Source organism: Phasianus colchicus, chromosome 6 (genome assembly GCF_987193195.1).
Source record: "Phasianus colchicus chromosome 6, bPhaCol1.hap1.1, whole genome shotgun sequence".
NCBI classification, from domain to species: Eukaryota; Metazoa; Chordata; class Aves; order Galliformes; family Phasianidae; genus Phasianus; species Phasianus colchicus.
Window position 1 is genome coordinate 39060456 of NC_143441.1, and position 25769 is coordinate 39086224.

General features: G+C 43.2%; 1 long non-coding RNA gene across 1 annotated transcript; it reads right to left on the bottom strand.

Annotated features, from left to right (window-relative positions):
- Positions 1-61: 61 nt before the first annotated feature.
- LOC149917555 (uncharacterized) lies at positions 62-8963 on the bottom strand. Its single transcript, XR_016467853.1, has 3 exons — positions 8599-8963; positions 6017-7295; positions 62-400 (listed from the first exon to the last, which is right to left on the bottom strand). It is a non-coding gene; the product is annotated as an uncharacterized LOC149917555 (long non-coding RNA).
- Positions 8964-25769: the final 16806 nt, after the last annotated feature.

A 25769-nucleotide genomic window follows, 5' to 3' on the forward strand; every position in this document is an offset into this window, starting at 1 on the left:
GCTTTATGTAAGACACTTTTGTGGACTCTTGTTTTTCTCTTACATAAAGAGTTCTTTTTTTTTTTTTTTTTTTCCATTTCACCAACTTTTATTTGAGATATATATATATTTTTTTTTCCAAATAAAATATTCTCAAACCTTGCATCATGTCACAGAAATAATCCCAGGACCAAAACATACCAATGACATCAAAGGTCTTCTTTTGCTGAAATAAAAACACAGACACTTTAATAAAATCAGTCCTCCTCCCATCGAAGCAACAATAAACTGAGAATTACCCCACTGGTAAATGTGCATCCGAAGTCCACAACAATTTAATGGCTCAGTGTAAGATTTTCCTTGCAAAGAATGACATGCTCCATGTTTTTATTTCCTTTGGCAATACTGACTTTCTTGATGTCTATTTGCAAAAAAAGACAGACAGAAAGAAAGAAAAGCAGGAATCACACAGAGATGCACAGCTCCCATGTAGAGGCTTAGTTACATATTTTAAAGGCTTTGGACTCAGTCCCTCACCTTATCTGGATCAGTATGGTTTTACTGAGTTCAGTACCACATCACACCACTGAGACTTCAGCTTTCCGTGCTTCACTGAAGTCCCCATACTGTGCAGTGAGTCACAGGTTAGACATACTTCAGTGTTTAGGGTTATGGCGAGAACTGCCCAGTTCTCACTATCTCTCATGCCTGAGCCTTCATTTCAAAGCAGAGGACTGCCTGGGCCTGAGTGCATGTGCCTGGAGCGCGGCAGGATCCCAGCAAGGCCTGATTCCTCCAGCAGGCACCTGCAACAATCGCCTCGAAAATAAATCTGTATAGTGAAGGGAGAGAGGACCGATGTGTAAAGGGAGAGGAACAGAGGCAATCTCAGTACTTCCAAAGACAACCTGAGATTGAATTTACAAAACTTGAAGCAAAAGCACAAGATGTTTTTCAGCAGCACAAAACAGAAATTAGAAACAAGGCACTATGGATCCAGAATTTGGTTTCAAACAAGAGCAATGAGTTATCATGAGAGCAAAAGACAGATGATGGGAATGAGCTGGAAATCATAGTGGAAACAAAGCTTGAGTTCAGTGCACTTGATTCAGAGAAACTGGATGATCTCACCTCAGTGTTCTGAAAAATACTGGCACAAAAAAAATGGCAAGACGGGTGTTCCAGAAAGAAAACAAAGCGCTTAGATCTAGTCTAGACTCATTAGTCTGTCTCAACAATATTCAGGGTTTAAAACTGATTCTGAAGAAAATGATAATTAAAGACATGAATGTGAAGGGAAAATGTGATAAAACACAACACAAGTGATTTTAAGGTAGCTTCTGCCAGGTTGTCTTTAATGAGACAACAAATCGACTTAACAAAGAAAACGTTTCCATTAAAACTCTCCGGTCTTCAGTAGGTTATATTGGTCTAGGTCATGTAGGAATCCTTTCTTTGAGATGGCAAATATAGGGTCAGTTGCAAAAGTGAAAGGTGAGTGAAAAGCTGTCTTAGAGATAGCAGTGTGGAAGGAAAAGGAGGCAATGAGTAATCCTGCAAGAAGTGTGTGGCTGGAGGGATGTTACTTGGCAAGACTCCAAAGTCTTAATATTTTGATAATGACCCTGTCAAAACCTTTAGAACTGTGCAGATAAATTAGGTAGTGACCTAATATTAGGCATCACATAATGAATACTGAGGAATAGCAGTGTACCATACAAAAGTCATAAATGACTCTTCAGGCTGGAGTAAAGGAAAGGGATGAAATCCTGTAGTACCAAAAGTGAGATCATGCACTTCGGAACGCATTCCCCAGTTTTCAGTCAGACCCATTGCTGGCTTCAAACACAGGGATTTGCACAGTCATGGCAACCTAACAGAGGTATTATCTAATTGTTATTGATAAGAGTGGGAAGGAGGCTCTAAAACATACTTTAATCATATTATATAAACCCCAGTCCTTTTTCCCACCTGGCAAAGCCAACAGAGGGAACATGTGGTACTCTGCTCCAGAGAGAATGGGCATCTTATAGTAGCACAAACACCTTCTGTGGATCACTGCTGCCAACACAGGACCAGCACGGTCACTGGAGACCCCTGTGCTAGCAGGGACCTGCCACCAGCTGCTGACCACCCAAACAGGACAGTCTGTCACCATACACAGGCTGGGCACCAGGCATGGTGGGGCCACAGGAGCCTCAATGGTGTCGGGACACAAGGGCTGCCTTACCACAAGTTTCTCGACAGTCCTGTTCAGGAACAGGGGGTTTGGAGCAGGTTCAGCAACAACAGATGGTCAGTCTCAAGGGATAGGCTTTGGAGCAGAGCTCTCCTAAGTCACTCTGTAAAAAATAGCAGTAGCTATTTTTCTACTCTAAAGTGGATGTGGTTGGCACCTATTTGGTGAGTTTTCTTGTGCCATGGAGGGCATGGGCACAGATGACAGTTTGCAGGGCATTTTTTTCTTGAGGCTCAGCAAAGCCTCAAGGAGAAGCAATAGCCAAAACTCAGGTGGAAGCCAACTCTGAATTTGTTCCATTGACATATTGCTTCACTGCCACAGAGTAAGCACTAGAATCCAGATCTAAGCATATGTGTTTGCAAAATAACAAATGCATTTCCCAGAGCTAGAGATACTATGCATAAACTGAACAGAGGCAGTTTGGGTTAACTTGGCTATAGATCCTCCACAGAGCCAGAATTTGAGTCCTCACACGTAGTGGGGTAGAGGAAAAGGAGCCAGCTTTTAGCTTGCTGAGTAGCTGCTAAATAGCATTTAAAATAATCTTTGTAGATCATTTGCAATGAGTAAATCTGATTCTATAAGGATCTCTGAAGGACTTAAAAAATAAGAGCTGTCAATACCAAGTTATAGCAAAGAAAGTAGAAATCTAGCTCTGCATGTGAATAAACTATGAAAGCATCAGTAATGAGTCAGAGAATAACCCACCCCAAAATCTCCACAGCCAGAAAAATAAATTTAGAGAATATTTTTCAGCTTTGAAGGAAAGAGTATCATAGCTTTATCCAATTTCCATGTTATGACCTCACATCTAAAGTTAAAACAATGAGTTTGCATTACTGCTGCAATACCAATGTCTTGTCTGTAAGAAATGAACAGAAAGAGTTGTCAGAACAATGGGAATCCTGATGACATGGTACCAGCAAGGAGCTTAGTAAAGACCCCACCACATCTATAATACATGGGTTGAAATCATGTTTTAAATTTATTGTTCAATTACAGCTTCAGGCTCTTGGAGTTCACTGCTGCCAAGAAATATATATGACATTAAATTATGGAATATTTTGTTAAATATTTTAATACATTTGAGTACTTGTAACACTTGATTTAAGTATATTATTCAAAGAACAGAAAACATTGCTCTTTCCTAATTAAAAGTGTGAGTCAGCAAACCCAATAAAATGCTTACTCTGGTGCTGGAAGAAACTGAAGAGTGAGAAAAATCCTATTAGAAAGTCCCCTGTTATCCTGGCAATGCCTGACTGAGTGACATCTCAATGCATTTTTGCTGAGTTAAGCCCTACAAACCCATCCACTTGTGGCACAGGATGTCATTTCACCATTAATTTATTTGATTTATCCAGAGATTAATGGACATGTGAGATGTCAGTTAAAATTTCAGAGCACGTTGGCATGCTCTGTCAACTAGTGGTAGGCTACATTAGCAGGAATGTAGGTGCTCTTTGAGGGGTGGAAGGACACAAAATTCAGGTGGGACTGACTTCCAGTGGTGGGAAGGGCCCTGCAGACAATTGACAGTGCTTTCCTGCTGTTCCACCCAATGGAGCTTATAGAAAATCTCATTTAAAAAAAACAAAAAAAACAAAAACAAAAAAAAAAAACAACAAAAAAAAAACACTTCTGCCAGAGTGTTAGCTGTTTTTTTTTTTTTTAATTTTGTTTTACTTCTGATTGTTCGGGCACTTGACCACATAGCTCTGGGGAAATGTGAAGAGTAGCGAACTGTTGGTTTCATTTCTTGCTTATGATACTGGTAGCACACCTGAAGACCTCAGCAGCTGCAGGCTTGGCCAACTACATCTGGACTAGTAGGTGTGCCCCTCAGTGCCTTCTCCCTGATGTTCTCCAGAACTTATCAGCCCAAGTTAGATAATTGGGTACACATCAAAGAGGAGAGGGTGTCCAGGAGGGAATGGCAAGAACCTCTTCAGACAAAAAACAGATTTTCCTCCCTGGAGGGTCCTCCAACTGCTGTAACACCAGGCAAAGCAGGTGTTTTGGAGGGCACCAAGCCACATGATTCTCATTCTCTGCCCAGCTGGGTGCTGAGTCTCAGAAGAGGGCTCCTCCCTCTAGGCTGTGTCTATGCAGAGCCTACTGGACTGAAGCTCTGAGTTGGGCTCTAACCCAAGTAGCGGAACCTCTGCTATTTGCCATTGCCTTGGTCCGCATAGCTCCCTCAGCAGCTACAGTTTTCTGAGGACCTTGCCCTCTCACATGCTCCCCATATGTATGAGTAAGCTAGAGCTAATTCTTGATCATTTTCTTAGTTCCAAACATCTCGTTTTAAGGTACTGCCTGAACTGGAGCTGCATTTATGCATTCATTTATTCATTTTTGTATGGCACTCTAGCACAATACTGAGCCCTGTGACCTTTTGCACTCTCCAGGATTCCATCTCCCTTGGAAGGACTGCAATTGTCTCCTCAACTTACTTTCAAGGACTGTTTAAGCCAGAGGTATGCTTTTTAGCTGCAGTTACAGGCATTTCTTAATGCAATAAGTGTCTGGTTTGTGTTCAGAGATAATCAGGTTTGGGGGAACAGCATGTATTTTTCCCTTGGGTTTCAGGTAACACTCTCTTGGCTACATACAGAGATGATAATACTCTTCACTTTAGCCATTCTTCTAGGAGAATTTCCAGAATCCAGCAATGCTGCTACTATACAGATCTCCTTCAAAAATAGCTGCTTTATCTTCAAATATTTTATGAAACCTTTGAGAAGCTGCTGCTGAAAGTAGAGCTGTTAGAAGGGTCTGGTAGGATTTGAAAAGCACAATCCACTGAGAGTCATGGGAGTCCTTGCAGCAAACCTCTCTGAAGTGGGTTCAGTCATTGCTGTGAGTGAACATATGTTTGCCTTGTTCTAGTAGGAGTGGAGCACGTTCCCCACCGACACAAAGTCTCATCTTTCTGAAGAAGGATTTTCTGAACATCAGCAGCTTGTCCAAATGCTAATCCTGAAATTAGTGAAGTGATTCTCTAAAGGCTGGTATTTTTTCAATAAATGTTACTATTATCTTGAACACTGTTTTTATTTATCCCCAAAATCTGCAAGAGATGCTCTTATTTATGATATGATTCTCCAGTTTTGAATTTAATAAGGAAGTTGTTATAATGTATGTATGTAATAATGAAATAATATGAGATATACATATATATATCACATCACATTTATAAATAGCCTGTTCATAACCATGACTTATAAGCATCATGTGTTTTCCCATTTTTGATAGGGAACTGCATGGCAATGTTGCTGGAAGAGAAAATTACAGGGCAATAACTGAGAGTTAGAAGATATCTAGAACTGTAAAAATGTTGGACTAGAAACAGGCAGGAAGAGCTTCTAACTTTCTGGGCGCTGGCCATGAGCGCTGCACTGAGAGAAGATGGATATGGAGCTTGCAGTAAGAGACTGGCAGTCTCTTCAGAGAGCTCTCCCTCACTGTAACTGATAACATCCCAGAGAGCAAATATCCCCAAATCCATTTGTGCTGAGACAGACCTCTTCCTACTACTAAACAGTGGTGTGGATTTGTGTGCATTGACAGTAGCAGGGTTAGTGCTGCCAGCCATTGTAACTCTGTTTGTATAACATCATACTTTGAATCTGAAGAAGACCATTTTATCTCACAGTTAAAGCCCTCAGTGGAATATTTCGGGGGATTGGCAATCCAGGATTTACCTGGGAGGCAGGAGAGCCAATGCCAAATGCCATGGACTAAGCAGGCATATCCAAACATCAAGGTCTTCTGCTTGCACGTCAGTGTTACCTCCTTGATGTTGTAGCTCCCACTATGTCCAAATCTTTTCTTTGCTTTTGTAACCTTGCTGCTTCTGTCTTCAAACATCAACACTGCATGGATATGGGATGCTTTTAAGCAGTCCTTGTAGCTTCTCTGTCAATTATCGGTGGAATACTGACACCATTTCTTCATTATGGGTTTTCATAAGAGTTTCATTAAAAAACAACTTAATTAAATGGGCACCAATAAGACATGAACTTCTCATCAGCTGCATCAGCAGAATGTATTACAATAAGGCAGAAAGTAAAGAAAGACAGCAAACCTGTGTTACTTTTCTCACAAGTCTGGGGAAACTGGGATACTACGACCCTCCATGATTTGCAGGCCGAACTCTCTCACATCTGGAGTTCCAGTTTCACATGCAAAGTATTGCCTCTTTCAATCCTGAAGACTTTCCTATAGATTTTTGCATGAGACAGTGTTGTTCTGACAGGCAAACTAACTTGCTGTTTGAAGAATGCATGTGTAAATGTAGTTGTTTTCCCATAGGATCCACCAGGAAGATGCTGCTCTACATCTGCACTCTTAAAAAACTCTTCATCTACTCTCTAAAATGAATGTGCAGAAAGCAACTCAAGACAGTAATCAGCATGGCAAATAGCTGAAGGACAGTGGTTTTTCTAGTAGCCACTTGAAATCAAATGCTTTCTGTCAGTCTTGAACCTCATAAAACAACACTCCCATCACCATGAAGCCACTGTGACAAATGAGATATGATACTGTGTGAGTTCTGAGCTCTATGTTCTTTGCTTCTGGAAATGAGTCAAAGATATTCTGTCCATTATTAATGTCATCGTTATCCCAACATGAAATTGGGAAAATTGGGAAATAACCAATAAAATGAATTTATCAAAATAAACAGCGTGAGTGAAGAGCCTTCACAGTCCCTAACTGGTGGGATCAAATACCACAGCAGATTTTCCTTTGAGGTTTTTTTCTTTGTTTTTTTTGCAGATATCAGAAAATGGAAGTGTTTCCTAAAGGGAAGAAACTGCATTGCTCCAGCCGCTGGGACCTTGAAGCCTTCCACAGACGTTTTTGCAGTCTGGAGGGGTAGCCAGGCAATAGGCATTTTCAAATGGCTGTTATCTACCTTAAATCATCCAGGCTCCTGAGCAGCTCCATGTACTCCCAGTCTCAAGTTCTTGGCGCAGGGTGTGGGTTCCTTGGGCCTCCTGGAGTGCTTCCAAATCCTCACCGAGATAACGGTGCCAAGGCCTTAAGTGCTGCAGTCTTGCTTCTATCCCTGCACAGAGCAGAGAAGGAAAAGTGATCTGGATGCTGCCGGCAGACCACGGCAGCTTGCTGAGCCCGTCATTGTTTCGCTTCCCTTAAATAGGGGTTCTCTTGTTCTCCCAACTGTGTTTTGTACTTGTGTGTAATGCAGATTTGTTCACGGACGTGAAAGGAGACCCGGGGTGCTGTAAAGCTGTGGGCAGGTGGCTTGTCAGGAAAAAGGAAGATCTCACGCCTGCTTTCCCGAGCTGGCAGCCATCCCCAGCAGCAGGTGGATCACCTCCTACCCAATGCTCACAGTACTTCGGGTCCGGCCGTTCCTGGGATCCCAGCTTACTGGTGACCAAAATGGCAGCAGCAAGGAGCGTTTCCTGCTGCTGCATTCTCGTCATCCTCCCTTTCTTCATCACAGTTTCTACCTTGATTTTGACAAGCTTTGCAGGGCTTGATACAGCCAAAGAGAGTGAGAGCATTAGGGCAGTAAATAAGCACACGGTAAAAGTTAGCACCATCAGTCAAAAAGCTCAGATATGGAACATTATCAATCTTTTAAACTTATTATGCAGAAGCAAACTGCTGAGTGCATAAATATTTTATAGACCTTAAACTATTGAACAATTATTGGAGCTGGGATTTAATCTCTTTCAGTCTGACTTGACAAAATAACAAAAAAGGGATCACAGTAAGAAAACAGACTGCAAACCAGTGTGATGAAACCCTGGAGTGGATCCAGTGAGCTCATTCTCCTCCCACGCTGGTAATTGTTATCAGTGTAATTCACTGGCTTTAATGAAGTTACTTTTTATTCACGCTCAAAATAAGTGGGCAAAGAATGGAGTGCACAGCTTTTTGCTCAGCTGTGAAAGGGCACAATGTGCAGTGGATGAACTTCATCACCCAGGATGCTGCAGGCACTTGCTGTATGGGAAACACTCCCAGTGCCCTTCTACTGAAGATGAAGGCTCTGAGAGATTTTTCATTTCATAATAAAACTAAAGGGATGGGTTTGATACTCAGGGATCTAACAGCAGCCCTATTTTTTCTCCCCAAATACACAGTAAAATTCCCAGTGTTTTCCCAAAAGAGTAATTTCTACCACCAATACAAACTCCTTCATCACTGTCATTGCCTTATGAGATGTGAGAGTTCTCAGAAGTGTTGGGCAGGCCCCAGCACGGCTTTCTACCACGTTTCTGGAGCTCCTCCCAGCTGCCCAGAAATCCCCATACCATTTCTCAGCCCTACAAACCTAGGAGGAAGCCACTCGTCCTCAAACTTTGCAGCTCTTTCCATTTCTGCCACTTTCTGTGTACCTGAGGAACAGGCTCTGCTGGCCACCTCCAGGCAGCTCAAACCTGCCACTACAGCTGCTAATGTGCTTCCACCTTCTTAGTGCAGAAGGGAGCTGCAGGACAGAGCATGGCCCATAAGCACAGGCTGACAAATAGCTGCACTTCCTCCCCCGCCTCCTTCCTCTTTTTATAATCAGTGTGTAAGCAGAAAGGTCTGCCTTCCTCAAGTCGCACTGTCGATGAGCTGACAAGCGCTGCCCTTCTGATAGGAAGGGAAACTCCCCTGATGATCTGCAAGAAAAAGGACTAACATTAAAACGAGGCTTGTTTCCAGTTCCTATTTTCACTGCATAGACAGTTTTGTACACTGGGGTTTTGTACACTGGTTCAGATTTTGCAATAAAGGCTAAAAATCCTTTTCCTAAGGGGTGTCTTTTTTTGTTACTTTTCAGAGCCATCAGTCCTGGTTATGCTGAGGAGAGGTGCACAGGAACACGTGTACCAGCACTACTTGGGGAAATACGGGGCAGGAACAGGCTTACTTCTTGAGCTCTCCTATAAAAAGGAAATGAATTGCTGTGATTTACTGTTTTTTTTCAGCTTGTGTCATCTTTCACCTTCCTGATATGTAAAAGATGCGCACATGTTTAAATCTATGTAAGATAAAGTACATGAGGGTGTGTTGAAGGAAAAACAGAAAGGATGCAACTTGTACGTGAGGTTGGAATTTCCCCCATGGGTCTCAGCCATGGCAAAAGGGAGAAAGAATCATAGAGGCATAGAATCCTTTGAGTTGGAAGGGATCTTTAAAGGCCATCTGGCCCAACCCCCTGCAATGAACAGGGACACCTACACAAGATCAGGTGCTCAGAGCCCCATCCAGTCTGACGTTGGGTGTCTCCAGGGATGGTGCATCCATCACCTCTCTGGGCACCCTGTGCCAGTGCTTCAGGGGGCTCAGCATCCCCATCCCTCCCCTCATGGCAGTTCCCTGCCCTCTGTTGCAGACCCCATTCCATTGCCACTTCTAGATTTCCCTGTTTTCCCTGAGGGATGGAGAATGGCTTTTATATTCCCCATCCCCCATCTTTGCCTTTCCTTACTTCTATGTCAAGCATGTAATAACACTACTTTTATTACCACAGAAATGATTTTTTGAACATTTTGAACATTTCATTTGCTCATTACCCATTTTTTGGTGTGGTTTTTTTTTTCCCTCATGTGTATCACTGAATTTGGGTAGTGAAAGCACCTCCTTCATTTTGACTTTCTGCCTGCTTAATAACCTTCTCCTGTTCTCATGCAACAGCACGGCATTGAAAATATTACTGAGAAATATTTTCTGCATTGGAGCGACTGTTTCCAGAAACAGCTGGTGCAGAAACATTCTGTTAAACTTAGGCCATGTTTTATTTTTAAAGATACTTCTACCCAGTGTAAATTTTCACTCTGGAAATTTCCTTCCAGTGTTTAATCAGCCCTTGGGAAACGCGCTCGCAGCAGCTGTTCTTTTGAAGCTGGCACAGCAGATTGAGCTCTGCATTAGATAAAGTTTGCTTCTCATATCTCCCTTCAAAATAGTCAACATTTAAGGCTGAGTTAGATATCTTTCCGCGTCAGCAGTGCTAACAAGTCCACTCAGCCTGTGCCTTCAGCTGTATACTTTCAGCCTTTCAGGACTTCGTAGCGCTTCAGGGGCTCAATACTACATTGTGTACTAATTATAAAATGGATGTGGCCTTATTTTCTTGTTCAGGTTTTGCTTTTGGTCACTTTTCCTTCTTTCACTTTCTTCTTTGTTCATGAGCACCTACTTGCTGAAGTCTACATATTTGAGAAGACCACCATGGGGGGACCCTGTTCACATTTTACATGTTCAGGAACTGTTCTGCATGACACTGAAGTTCTCAAAAGCCTCAGCACTGGGTTGTGAGAAATCCTACACCATTAAATTTAACTTTCTCTGCCAAGTCTGCTGAATCAGGCTCCATGTCAGTGATGCTGGAGGCAGCTCAGTCATCTGCACATCAGGTCCCTGCCTGTGTAGGGCATTGCTGGGAAACCACGTCCACAACCTCAGCCCCAAAGAGCACAACGTACCAATTGCATCACAGGATCTTTTATCTAACAGACCCTCAGAATCACTTATTTTTTAATAAGAAAATGTGAGTAAAATATAGAAGACAGCCATATGCTTGTACGAGTTAGATAATATTCTACCTCCTTGTCCTGCACTCTTTGTTATAAAATGTCTACTTTTATACAACATGGCATGAGGTTGGTTTATCTTTTCTGCAACATTAAATTCACATTAAAGTGATATTCAGTAATATTGATTTCTTGCTATTATATATATTGTCGTTTCTGTACCAGAACAGCTGAGTTTATCAGCAAAGACCAACTCTTCCAGTCTTAATACAGCAGTGTGAGTAGAAAGAGCTTTACATTTAGAGATGCAGAAAGCAAAATGCCTCTCTTGGAAGTCACTTGGGGTGGAGACGTCTAGCAGCACCAGGACTCAGAAAGTTCTAAGACCGTCCATACTCTCAAGAGCATCTCTCCTGAGACAGATGAATATAAGTAGACTACAGGTGCTAGCAAATGTTAACTATTGTCTTAGGCTGAATTTCTGCTGAGCTGCAAGGTGACCTGCTGATAAGTGCTGTCTTCTAACATATGGCCCTGCAGATAGCTAACTGCCCTGACCCCTGCAAACACAAAGCAGAAACAGAGCCCCTTCGTGCTGTCCCTATAGAGGGAGATAACAGCAGTGGCTGGCAGGAGCATGTTAGGGGCAGCAGAAGCCACAGGGTGTGATAAAACTGGGAGACATGAGAGCCAAAGGCCAAAGCCCTTCTGTGCAAGGCAGGAGCCAGAAGACCCTGATATTATTTTGCAAGAAATAAATTTGCAACATAACTAAGAACTGTTTGTTTTTTTCCCTACAAGGCTTCAAAACATAGTCCAGTGTTATTCTCTCAGTGTTTTTATATCAAAAGAACTTAACACAACTTAAGAAACTTAATAGAAAAATGAAATGTAATAGTGCATACTAATCCTACATTGTTCAGAAGTTTGCAGAATATTACTAAAGACTCCTAGGTTGAGCAAATCAAAACCAAGGATGTAACTAGTGAGGACGCTCTAATACACTTTGCTCTCACTCCAAGCATGTGTTCTAATGGTCTGCAGTACCCAGTAATCTACTTTCTGGTTTCCTTCCAGGTCTCTTCATTGCTATCTCCACTTGCTGCAGAAATCGAGTACTTCTGCACGTGGGAGGCATGGTGCAGCACAGATTTATCACGGAAAAACAGAGCACTCCTTGCTGAAGACACACAGCTAATACTCTGAAAACTACAGGCCTGTTGGAGGGGAGCTAAATCATACACTGGTATGTATTTCATCTCGCAGCCATAAAAAGGGTGGTTTGGTGAATCTTTCCTATACTGAAATGCAATACAGACTCCCTTTGCTGCCCCTCTTAGAGGTGAGATGCACAAGCATGTGCTGTGGGATCTGGATGAAAACGTGAGGCAAATCTCCAGAGCAGCCTAAGAGCAGGGCTCGGACCAGCAGGCACTTAGTCTGGCTCCTGTTTGCCTCCCCATGGGCTCCTCTAGCTCCCCGCACAAGTGCAGGCTGCCAGAGACAGGCCAGGAGCAGCGAGCTTATTGCTTATTGCACATGAAGAGCTGCAGGTTCACAGCCATGCTGTTGTTAGCCTGCAGAGCATATTTTTGGCTACTTCAGGGCAAGAAGCACAAGGCACAGGTCTCGCCTCACTGCAGCACGCTTGGGAACAGTTGTTATGTCTCAGCCCAGATGCTTCATTTCAGAGGCAAACAGTGTGATTCCTGTATACATTTACTTTCTCAGTTTGTCAAGCACTTAAGTGCCTTTCATCCTGAAGTATCCTAAACGATAATATGCACTTACATAGCTCAAGCTCCTCTAATGAACGAGGTCCTCCATAAACGCTAAGTAATTAAGCCTCACAACAGCCTGACAATCCGGGAACAACTCTTTGCAATTGTGCCGAGGATGAGCAGATGCTGTGCAGAGACAGGCAGGCAAATGGGCAGCAACAGAGGTCCTGGGCTGGGGCTGCCAGCTGAGCCCACACCAGCACTGTGGCCTCACATCCCACACATCAGCCGCAGCCACGTTTCACCTCCCCTCAGCTCCTCTGCTCTGGGCTGAGCAAACCCAGGGCCGTAAGCTGCTCCTCATACATCTTCCCCTCCAGACCACTGCCAGGGCTTTCCACATGAACAAGAGAGAGAGCTGAAAGGTTTTCACTTCTTCCCTGCCTGCCCACTCCCACTGCCAAGACTCCTTGGTGGGGTGCAGTGGGCCCAGACCAGACCTTGCCCCAGCACTGGTGCTGCAGGTGGTGGGATGGGGCCCTGGCACCGCTGCTGTGTCAGTGGGGAGAAGATTCTGGACTCAAGCCTCATAGTAACCCCAGGTAATTTGCTTCCATTTCACCTGCAAAGGGAACTTGGCAAGAGGTTCTCAGGCAAGCAACGAGCCTCAGACATTCACTCTTCAAGGAAATGAAAATAGGGAAGCTTCAATACAGTTAAGTGAGCATTTCCCATTAGAAGACATTGAAGCCAAAGGAAAAGAAAGTCCTAGGCAGGTCTGCCTGCAGACTTCTTTCCCTGGTTCTTCTTCTACCTTTGTCAGCACTGCTGTCATCTGCTACTGGCAGCTCTGCAGTGGGAATTTCTTTTTTCTCTGATTTTCTTGTAGCGCTGTCACAATCAAGAATTGTATATACAACAGCTGTGGCTTTCAACTAGAGGAAAGGACCTTTTCTGCAAGGTCTTTCTTCATGTCTTTTATAGTCTCCCTTCAAAAGATATAATGAAAACTATATTCTCAAGTTAAACAAATCAAAAATTATTACAAGCATGCAGCTACTACTTTGCCTCTGGTGGCATCTCATGTAATTTCCAGGTAATGTATTAATGTTTGGACATCACTGTCCTATCTCCTTGCTTCTGCCACTTTCTTTTGCTAACCCACAAGATTCAGGTCTCCTGCTGGAAAGCACAGACCTGACCCTAGTGTTACTTGACTCCTATGATGAATGCAAAGAAATAAACTTATCCATTGCTCAGTTTGCAAAACCCTGAAGTTAAACCCCTGCCTCCCAGCCCATACAGAGGAAGGTTTTGCCTTGCTGATTCAGCATCAAAGCCAAGGCACCATGAGGCACTGTGGGAAACCCACCCCTGTGCACTTCCCAACTCCATTATGCCTTTGCCAGTGCTGCTGTGATGCTGTTTCAGTGACTGGCTCCCGCCTGCTCTCTTGCCCATGGGCTTGCCCCTTCTTTGCATTTTGTGAGCTTTTGAGCTTGTTCTTTTCTTCCCCTGCCAGTTTACCCCTCTTTTCCTTCTCCCTCTGTTTTCCTGCCCTCTCAGCCTGCCATCTGCACTCAGCTAAGTGAGCTCATGGCATGCCTCTGTCCCTGGCAGCAAGGGACACCAGCCCTGTCCCCCACCCCAGCATGTGCTCAGTGGCAATGCTGCTCTAATGCTTTTCTTTGCATCCTTTTTATTTTCCCCCTCTCTCTTAAGGTGGGATCTGTCTTTCCTTATACCGGATAGTGTGAGCAGAGAGAAACCAGACTCAAGGTGAAATTCCCATTAACGTTAGTGGGGGCAGGATTTCACCTCAAATGTTTCATGTTCTGGGTGCTGGACAACAACATGAAAGGACTCCGCACTTGTAAAACTTGAACTGTTGCAGCCATTTGAGCCAAGCGAATGCAGACGCAGATGCTGGTGCCCCTTCTAAGCCCCTTGCTGTGGCTGTGCATGCTCCTTCCAAGACCAGTGAAGGTCATTAATCTCTTCTTAGCTGTTTATTGATGCCATGATGGCAGCTCTTGCTGAGCACGGAGTTCCTCCTGCACAGCCTGGGCCAGGCACTGACTTTTACTGCTGCTGCCCCACAATACCTCCAGCCTCACTGCCTTTCAAGTGCACCCCCCTTCAATCCGTCTTCCACATCTTGTTTGTGTTATTGCTACTGATGGAATTTTACAAGCCTCTGGCTGCTTGGATGCTGCTAGCTGATGCCTCACTGCTTCCTGGCTTCCTGGGACACCTCATTCCCCACCACGCTGGTGTCAAATCAAATTTCTGAAATACTGCAGTTTCCTCTCTACTTACTGGTGGCCTTCTGCTGAACTGTCTTCAGTTTTGTCCCCACTGCTGCCCTGAGTCTCCAAGGCCCCATGGCCTGCTGCAGATCCCACTGATGTCTTTTGCCTGATGGTTGGCCTTCCCCTTGATCACAGTTCTCTGGTGGCTTCATATCCTCAGCTCCATTTATTGCGGCAAGCTTGCAGGTCTATGCCTGCCTTGTCCTGCCTCTGCCTGCTTACAGCCTGTCAGTTTCCCCTGGTGTCTTGATTTTCTCACTCAATGGTCTCTTGCTGATCTGCTGTTTAGTCCCCAGGAGGGCTGCTGCAGGAGCACAGTTTTTTCAAGTAGACATCTCTCTTGTCTATGCAGTTCTTGCTCCTGGCTCTTTGCTGTCATTGCTGCCTTTCACTTGTTTGGGGGTACCCAGGGGAAGATGTCTTGTGCTCAGATTCCCCTGATACTGAAACATTTGAATTTTACTGCACTGCGTTGCAACCTATTGTCTGAAAATAGCATGTCAGACTTTGAAAAAGTACTTCGTGCTCCATGATCTCAGTTCTTGCTTGAATGCCCTTCACTTAGCCAGTTATTTTTTTTAGAAGGAGAATTACCAATTTACTATTACCATACAGTTCATGTCTTTAAAATTGAATGAGTCTCTTCTGGCCATTTTTTAAAGCTGTTTTCCCCTGGACTGATCACTCGATGCTTGCACACTTTGCAGTGAGCATCCCATTCTGGAATCAGAGCTACTCCCTGGCTTGATGGCATGTCCATCTCCTGTCGCAGTCTGCTGGGACCATAGCTCTGGCTGCTGTCCCTGGCTACGGATGGCCTCCTACCAAGCAGCAGCAAGAACTTCTTTGGCAGCACCCGCTAGCAGTTGGCCATGATCTGCCTTACTCTCTGCAGCACCCCGAGTTTTCAGTGCTCCGTTAGATACCTGGGCATCCCAACACATTGCCAGCATGTGTTAAATACTGCTTGTTTGCCTCAGAGAAGTGCACTTTGGATGTTGTTGCAGTGGCACAACCTTATTTTCTACAGAAGTACTAAAAGTAACCATGTAGTTGCTTGTGCAATTAAATGTGTCATCAGGACTTCTCAGGGATCTTTATTGTGACTCTGCCCATCTGCTCCATGCCCAAGGCTGAACAAAAAGATCCAATGGAAATAGGGGGTGGAAACTTCTCTCAGCCTTGCTCTGTTCTTGGGGACGGCCATGCTCTGCCAGCAGCTGCCCAGGGCTGCAGGATTCTGCTCTGTTTTCTGCCAGGTGTCCTCGTGAGGCTGCTGCAAGGAGCCCTGGCTGTACTGCAGAACTGGGGCTGGCATTTCACCAGGGAAGCCATCAGGGTGCCTGTTCCTAGGCTCCCCAGAGCGAGGAAAGACAGCAGCTGCTTGTCTGTACAAATGGCCAGATGTCTTCTTTTGGTTGGACTTGTCACTCAGCGTTCTTAAGAAATCAACAGGTGTCAAACGGAGGAGATCAGCACTGAACTAAACCTGTTTTGCATTAATATGCTCCTCCTGACCTTTGTGCTGAGGTTGCAGAGTGCAGCCACGCGTTCCCGATGGCTTTCTCTGGCGTACCGCTCTGTCCGTAAGGTGCTCACTGTGCTGGGGAGACGCTGGTGCCAGCTCAGCTCTCACTGCAGCACCTCCGAGCCTGGATGGACGCCGGGCGCTCCTGCCAAGCTCCCGCCAGCAGCTGCGGCTGGTGCTGGTAGGAGGCTGGTGGCTCATCTGGCCCATGAAGCCAAGACTTCCTGAGGGCAGTGTGGCAAATGCTCCACGCACTACTAGGGAGCGTTTCCTCAGCCATTAATAATTCTCAATATTCAGCTCAGCTGCAGTGGGACAGCGTGGATGCTTTGCTTACCTGGCGGCTTTCTCACAGTGTCAGGCAGACTCTCTCTGTGCTGGGATTAGAGGATGAATGATGCACGTCCCTTTGGGCTGTCTCACCAAAACAAAAGGCCTGCAGTACGGCAGTCAGAGTGGCACCCTGCAGAACAGCACACACCTCGGCCTTCAGAGGCTGTGCTCCCCCTGGGCCTCCTCCCTGGAGGACCGTTTGGACCCTGCCTGGCTTCTCTCCTTGTGCAGACGTGGGGGTGCTCCAAGCTCAGGTGACGGCAGCTCTGGCTGAGCTCTGGGATTTTTGGAGTTTTGCTGCCCTTTCTCCATCTCACCCTGCTCTTCAGCAGTGCCCTACACACTTGGCTTCACCAACAATCATTTGACTTTCTTCTGTGACCAGCACTGTAAAATGCCTTCTCTCTGGTGGTTTGTCCTTTTTCCTTTCTTCTTTTTTTTTTTTTCTGCTATACCTGCTGTATTAAAATAAGAAGTGATATGTTTCTCCAGCCCTTTCACTCTTACATAATGGCTAGGAATTGGTTTTCAGCTTCTGTGTTTCTCCCTGCATTAAATATCCTGGAGCTATGGTACTACAGCCTTCGTCTACGTCCTTGCTGGTTCTTTCAGAATAGGGCTACACATCTGTTCTGCCCTGATATTATTAATACTTTTTTGCACCATTTATCTATGGCTTTGAACCATTTCTTTCCCCAGTCACTCCAAGTTGAAAACACGCAACTCAGGTGAGGTCTCAAATTCCTGTGTATGGTACAAATCTCTGTTTTCTTTGGCAGTCATCTGCCTGGAGCAGGCTATCACCAACACTGTTATCCATTGTTTCTTTGTTTTGGGAATTATTCTTCGCTGAAGGTTCACTTACACATTGTCATTTAGCATATTGAGAGCAAGCACAAAACCAAAACAAAATCAACTATAAATCTTTACCTTTGATTTCTTCATTTCATGACTATGGCCATTGCTTCACACAAGCATTTGTTTCTTGCTTCCAATAACTCCTTCCTCAAAGTATATTTTGTCTGAAATCCAGCACTAATATGTCCTGATACCCTTCCTCTCTATTTATACTTTATCTGGAAACTGCTTGTTAATCACAACCCACGCAAAGAGCATGTATTGAGTGTTGAGGCCAAAGTTGAGAAATTAAAGGGGATGATAGACAAAGATGTTGCACTTGTGGCAGACACTGATCTGTGCACTCAGACATTGACCTTTTACCACCTTTTCCAAAATATTCTGCCTTGCAAGATGCTTTCTTCTCCCAGCTTCCGCTTCTGTACAGGTTCATGCATCCCAAAACTAGCTTAAGACTTCCTACCAGCATGACCTACCTTGAATTCTCTTGTTTTATTAAAGCCTTCCCCCAGGGCATTTTGGGTCTAGTTCACAACTGGAGAGCCAAAAATTATACAAGTTCAGCTCTTCACAGAAAAAAAAAAAGAAAAAAGAAAAAAAAAAGAAAAAAAATGATTCAAGTAAAAGGATGTGATAAGAGAGAGGCAGAGGATGTTTCATTCCTGCATAGTGGTTTAAGAGCAGAGAAGAGAAAGTAATGGTGTGGTGCAGTAGTATGTTAGCAAGAATCAGACATTTCTGATTTCTAATTCATCCTAAGCTAAGAGGAAATATCATAGTATAATTATGTAGGTGTCTCCAGTTGGACAAGATGGTCCTAGTTGTCTTTTCCAACCTTAATGATTCTGTAATTCTATGAAAGTAATGCCTCCTGTTTATTTCCATGGAAACTACACAAATAGTAACATTTCCCTATTTGGATGGGAGAGGAGAGCAACTTTTTATGAAACCTCCATCCACTAGGCACTGCCATTTGCCCCATCTGGGCAATAGAGGTGCTTTCAGGTCCAATTCCAAATGTATAGCATGACTGTTTTTAGGGCAGGATCTGACCTCTTGAACTAGTAGAGTTCTGCCTGTCTTCTGCAGTGATGAGAAAATGAAACTACTTAGAATATATTTTGAAAAATTAAATAAATAGGGATGAAATTATGGCCTTTAAGGGAGTTTTAAAGTACCTGTGAAAGAGAAAGCTGGATGTGGAGAATCTTTGATTTCAATTAACTATTTTTCTAACCAGCAATGGAAAAAAAAAAAAATAAATAAAACAAAACCCATCAGTAATATGAAGCAATGAGCTTCAGACTGAAAGATTTGTGTCAACATCTGGACCTGGGTCTTGAAAACTAGGTGGCTGAGGTCATTCCATTTTATAAATCCAGCTTATGAACAGTACACACAGAGTATGAACAAGTGCAAAGCCTGGAGACACATAAACAGTGTATTTCATTCCTGGACATTGAAATAACAAAAAGGGCAGAGTCAAAGAGCTCCTCTCAACATATGTGCTTTAAATATATGCAAAGAGCCCATGTGACACTCAAATAATAACACTGGGAATATGGGAAATGAGACTAAGAAATATTTATATTACTCCTTTTTTACTGGGGTGAAGGGTTAAACCTGGTTAACGATAGGCTGATTAGGTCGAGAACATGGGCTCCACCAACCTTGCAGAGCACTCTGAACAAATAAAATGAGTAAGATGTTTTCATAAGATCAAATTCTCACTGTAATTTGAAGCCATTTCTCACAGAAAATACGTTTACTTATTAAAGCATGTAATACCAAGAGCACACTTGTTTTTCAGCGTGAAGGTCCCAGAAAAATAGACCTTTTCTTCAAATCTTTGGTATCCTTGTCTTCCACTTGCCTTCCCATCTCAGCCAGGAAGTCAGAGCTACCCACTATTGCATATGGGATTACTTGTGACAGCTGTGTATTTCTCCTACAACTCAATTAGCAAAATACCTGCTCTAGTCTAAATATGACAGTGGAGAGCTTTGTCTGCAGCCATATTTTGTCTTCCAAGTAAGCTTTTTGGTTGAAAGTAGCAATCATGGTGAGTTTAAGGGCAGATCTACAAGTGTCCTACTTCTTAAATGCCATACACAGGTCTGGGTACCTCATCTCAGACAGTGTATAGTGGAACTGCAGTGAATAAAGCATGTATGATGAGAATCAGAAGTCTGGAACAGTGTTTGTAACAGGGATTCTGATGTAGCTAGGATTCTGTAGTTTAGAAATGTGGTGATTTCTCTTTTAGAGTGTGAAATTAGGAATGGTTTATGGAAGACAAATGGAAAAAGGATAATTAAACATTAAACATATGTCACAATAGAACTGGGGGCATTTGAAGTAAACATCCAGCAGTCAATTTAAAACAATCACTAGTATGTCTTTTTTTCTTGCCATTTTAAAATGATCTTTGAAATTTACTGTCACTGGATATAACCAAAATTGCAGCCAGCTGTGCAACAGTCAGTTGTGATTTGTAATGAAACTATCGCAGAGGATGTGTCCATCTGTGAGTGACAAGCCCAGAGCTCCAAGCTGAGCTTCCTTCTGTGAACTTCCCTAAAATGCTAACTGTTATAAACAGGGAGGATACTGGGGAGGCTCATTCTGTGGTTGCTCTGTTCTACATGGGGCTCTAACTCAGCACTTAGACAAAATGCAGCTGTGACTGCGGACAATGTGGGCTGGTTCTGATCCAGTTTGCTAATTTTTATATTCTTGAGGGTTGTAGGGAGGTGGCCACACAGTATGCAGCCGTGTGAACATTTCCATGGTCAAAATGTGAACACAGTCATTGCCAGCTTGGTGGTGGGAGGGAGGAGAGTGGAAGAAGAGAAGGGCTGGCTCATCCCTGTTGCTCATCCACCCATAGCACCAGGTCTGGTTGCTGACAAATACTACTCTTCAGGGAATTTCTGTGTTCAACTCAGTTCTCTGCACTGTTGTCTAAATACCACAGAAAATAGAATCAGAGTGCTTGAAGCTGGAAAGGACTTCAGGAGGTCATGTCCAACCCCACACTCAAGCAGAGGCACTTAGAGCAGGCTGACCAGGACATATCCAGAATTTTTTTTTAAGATCTCTAACAGGGACACTCTATAACCTCTCTGGCCAACCTGTTCCAACCTAATCAGGTTGGATTATGATTATGATATTATGATATTATGATGATTATATTTCTTTGGTAGATACTCATTCCCTTCAACAAGTTGGCTATCATGACTTTTTCAAAGAATGTGCCATCTTTCCCATCCCATAATTAGAGCCAAAGAAAAAGTGGAAGAATTGAATGATTAGTGAGATTTTTAAAGAAAGGGAAAACCTTACACTTACTGAAGACTGGTGGTAATCAAAAGCTGTTATCATCAGATGGCTCATTTGATGGCAAACACAAAAACAAGTGAGCAAATTGCAATTATTCTAGCCAGATGGTTTTTCTTTGGTCTCTGGATAAAAGCAAGGATTTATTATGCCACAAAAGCCACAAGTCTTCACCCCAAGATACTGGCTCTTTGGGCTGCAGCTGATGCACCATTTGTGGGACAGGGGAAAGGCCCCAAGTACACTTGCTCTGAGGACAGGCAGAAAGACCTTTTTCTACATGTGCTCCTTCCAGCAATTTTACACGACCACTGAGTCCAGAGAGCAGAGAGACTTACATAGAGAAAGATAAATTGCCCTGTCCATTTTCTTCAAAATGTCAGATTACTTCCTTAACTCACACGTTCAAAGGAAAATTCCGAGAAAGATGATGTGAGTTTTTCATACAGTTTTTCACTTGAGACCAATATTCTCATTCTTTGAACTTTGCCAGTCATTTTGAGGGTTTCAGCACAGAGAAAAACATCTTGTCTCCATAACCACAAACAAATAAACAAAGTGGATACCTCTACCAGCTTCAAAATCAGACTAAGAATTTATCAGAGCTTTTAATAAGATTCCTGAGTGATTTGTTTTTAGCCTTTGATGCTATAAAGCATTTTGTTATTTAGATTCACAGGCTCAACATTTCTGCTAACATTATAGTAGAGTTGCTGTCTGCTAGGTGGATTCTTCTGCCATCGTCTTCCTTCAGGAATGAAGCCAGTGACAATACACACTTCAGCCACCTAAGCTCATCCTTAAAAAGGTGCCGCTTCAGAAAACTCTGTCCTGCTTTTCCAATGTAAAGCTGAACACAGTTGCTTAACACGTCTTTATTACGATAACAAAATGCACATGCCTTCCCTGGTTAGAAAAAATTGAAGCAAAGTCTTATCCTTCAGAGAGGAGGCTGCACATCACTGTGACTCTGCTGTATTTGGCAAGTGTGGAATGTACATTTTTGGCTCTTTTTTACTAATTTGAATCACATTTTTTTATTTACTCTTTCCTTCTCCACAAACCCTTCTTATGACAGCTTGCATATTTCAATATTAAGATTTATCTCCTTCCCATTTCTTAATGTACCCCAGAGACAGTAAAATGACTTGACTATCAGTTAGCATTAATTTTAAAACTGAGTCCAAATATTTAATTGAATTGGCTGTGTCAGTGTCTTAATCACCTAATTGCTAGCAGTTCTATTTCTGTGGTACAGATTGTCAGTGAGTTTGAAAGATCAGTTATATTGCCAGAAACTGGAAATAATCTCCTTCCAAATGGTATAAATAGCTGAACAACACAAGCAAAATACACCCTGAACGTACATCTAAGTGCAAACTCAGAACACCATGTCTGTTGTTCTGCACATTTATAGAATACAAGGTGTCTATTGAGTTATACTTAAAATGATGGCATTATTGATATTATTATTTTGCTTGTATATCCTAGAAACTATATCTGTGATTTTTTTTTCCCTAAATGTAGTCTTATATTACTTGGATTGAAGACATGGGAGCAATACGCTCATTTTAAAGCATATGCAATCAGTATCACAGTCTTCAACCATCTGCAGCACAGAAACAGAGAGAACCTGGAGGGCTGAGCTTTTTAATTCCAGAAGGAAATGTCATAAGGAAAGAGTGAATTAATCTTTGGAAACTTGACATCCTGTATCTTTGCCTTAAAGATGGATTCTAGATAGAATCTCATTATCCTTTCTGTTTAAATTTAAGTCTTTTATATAATGGTTGAAAACAGTATTGCTCGGAATGTATATGTTATAATTGTTGTATATTACAATATTGTGCATTGGTGATTCTGTATGAAGTCTGCCAGGTTCAACCAGTGCTACCCGAGTTGCTCAGCTCAGCTGGGGACTATTGCAAACCACAACATGTTCCAGGAAGCTGAGGGCTGGCACTGAGTGGGAGCCAGGAGTGGGAGTGCTTGGGCAAGGGGTGCTGTGCCTGCCCTTCTGAGGTGGCTTGTGTCTTCATACTCTCATGGCTTTGGAAAGTACAATTCTGTGGCAAATCCAGAGATGTGAACTTATCTAAGTCACAGAATCATAGAATATCCTGAGTTGGAAGGGACCAATAGGGATCTAGTCCCACTCCTGTGGTTATGCTGTACTGTTAGCAGAAGAGGAAAAGCCATCCAAGATGATCTTGGAGATGGACACAGCCATGAAGGCAAAGGTCAGAGGCTCTGTGGAGGAAGCCAACCCATCACAGGCTGGGGAAAGACATCCAGCCCCATGAACTGCACAGTCACACAAGTACACGGAATCACACAAGTACACCAGCTGCAGGCAGGACCAATGCAGCAGTTTTCCAAAATACCACACTCTGGATTAAGCTTACTGTGCATGTGCAAAATATCATGAAATGTTGTCGGCACTGACACTCATGGACTTTATGCATCTGGTGACCTTCAAAGGCTGCAGCTGGGTACTGGCCATGTGGATTCTTCAGGCTTCTCTACATAGGCCCGTCTCTGCTAAAGAATTTTAACTTGAACACAGCCAGACAGATACTGCATTGTTCTTGCATTTTGTAAAATAAATTCATTGCCAGACTGGGACCTTGTGTGCCAAGTTAAAGATGAGAGTGCATTTTATGGCTGCGTTATAAACCCTGAAAGAGGAGGTTTCAGTGTAAATGCTGACACAGCCAGAACTGTAACTGAGTGAATGATATTGCCACGATATCTTATTTACCTCCAGCAAGGACTGTATCAGGAAAACTAAATAATGTATTCCTGATGTTACAGATTTTATTTGATAGGCTAAAACTAGAAAGTTCATGCTTTGGTTAAGGAAAATTGCATCATAAGATCTACCAATTCACACATGATAAAGTCTTCCCGTATTTACTTAGAATTTATTAATTTTTTCTATTTTTTAAATAGAAAAGGACAATTCAGAAAGAACTGCATAACGTAGAATAAGTGACACTGCAGCAGCGTTTTATCACAACCACTACAAAAGGGATGTACGGGTGACTGCTGTGTGTGATTGAGTACCCAAATACTAGCTGGTGCTGCTTCTTCTTCACATTTGAATAATTTACAGCAGAAACTCCAGAAATACTCTCCTGCAGCTTGACATCTGCTTAATTGAACAGGAAAGCATTGCACTGAGCTAGCAAGTTGAAAACAGGATGATAGGCACTCACAGGTAACGTGCACAAAGCAATCTGGAAATCGTGGCTACTGGCTGCCATTCTCTGCTGCTAGCTACATGGCTGTTATGGATCTAATTGGTGCAGGGTTTCCCTAACCAAGTTATGTCTAGGTTGGTCTTTCACAAGGAACAGCACCTACGCTTTGTCATTTCCCTGCTGTGACCTCTCTGATGTCCATGACTGGGTGTGGAAGCTGGGATTTGGCAAGCTGCACTACAAAAGAAACCTGCTAATTCTGAAAAGTGGTGTTTTGGGCTTAGCTGTCACTTCTGGATGAAATACATTCTACCTTGCAGAGTAGACAAATAAGCCTACCTGTGCAATGTGTAATGTTTTCTTTTGTTCTTTATAAAACTGAAACAACTGAAATAATATTTCAGGAGAAGATTTTGATATCCTCGTTCCAGCGTGCCTTGGCAGTCCCCACGCTGTGAATAGTTTCTCCAGCTCCAGTGGAATGCCTCTTGGATGGAAGATAGCCCTCACAGTGAATTCAGCTGCTCTCCTGCTGCAGGAATTTGCGGGCACACTGTTACACATTATAGAGGGAAAATTACACAAACCTGTCCAATGGCAAGCGTATAGTGTCGACAATGTATCCAAGAAAAGCTATTGTATGCATTAAAGAATGTGTCTTTTTGGCACTTGCTGAAATAAGAAGAGGCAAGACTTTGCGGTCTGGACTCTTCTTAGATCTTTACACCATGAGGCAAAGCAAGTTTCTGAACACTTCTGCAGCACTTCCCTGTACCAGTCCCCTTCCCCCTTCCCTCATTGACAATTCTGTAGAGTATTTGCTCCAGTTCAACAACATGGCAATCAAACAAGCAAAAAACCCTCAAACTTATTTTCTTCTAAGTAACTTGTTTATTTCTAAACCTACAAAGCAAATGCATTCTTTGTTCTGAAATTTAATGTCTGCCTCTTTTTCCGCCAAGGTTGATTTGGTATTTCCTTTACAAACCTCAATTGTTGGCACTAAGAACTTGGCCATTTCAACTTGACTGGACTAAAACTTGGCGAACAAATTGTGAGCTAGCAGTTAAATCGTTTCACTAAAATTTCTTTCTTTTTTATCATTAATCTGTGACCAATATTTATCTCTGTTGTTCCCACCACACTTCTAAGTCCCCTGAAGGTGAATCGCTGGAAGTAACTGGCTTGGAAGTGCAGCTGACTGCCCATACAAACACCTAAATAAGAGACCCAGAACCCAAGCTCCATAACAAAATGCAGTTTTACTCTGTTTTTCTGCCTGCTGGCAGCCTTTTCTTACACTTCTCCATATCAAGGAAGTGTCCCAGGACAAGCCACAATATAGAGTCCTTAACAAAGCAGGAAGAGCAAAGAACCACAAAGGCACATAGGAAGCCACTGTTAGGTCAAGGCCTGTGCTCGCCAATCCTCTGCAGAACTGGAGAGCAGTGAGCATTCCATAGGAGCCAGTGGTCAGAGGGCCAGCAAGGATAGGAGTGGAGGAATGGCCGTGGAAGATGAGAGTGAAGAATCCATGCCGTGTGAATGCTGGCAGCCCTGACACCACTGAGAAAAGGGCTCAGCAGCCCCTGGTGCTGTGCCATCAAAAGAGAGGTTTTGGTCTACTGTTCATCTCAAGAAGGTCATTGGTTATTGGTCTAAACAGTATCTCTAACCCAAAGCCTTAGGGCAAGGTGTTGTTTGTTAGAAAAGGAGGCATGCCACAAAGAAGTTTTTACTTGTGGCACTT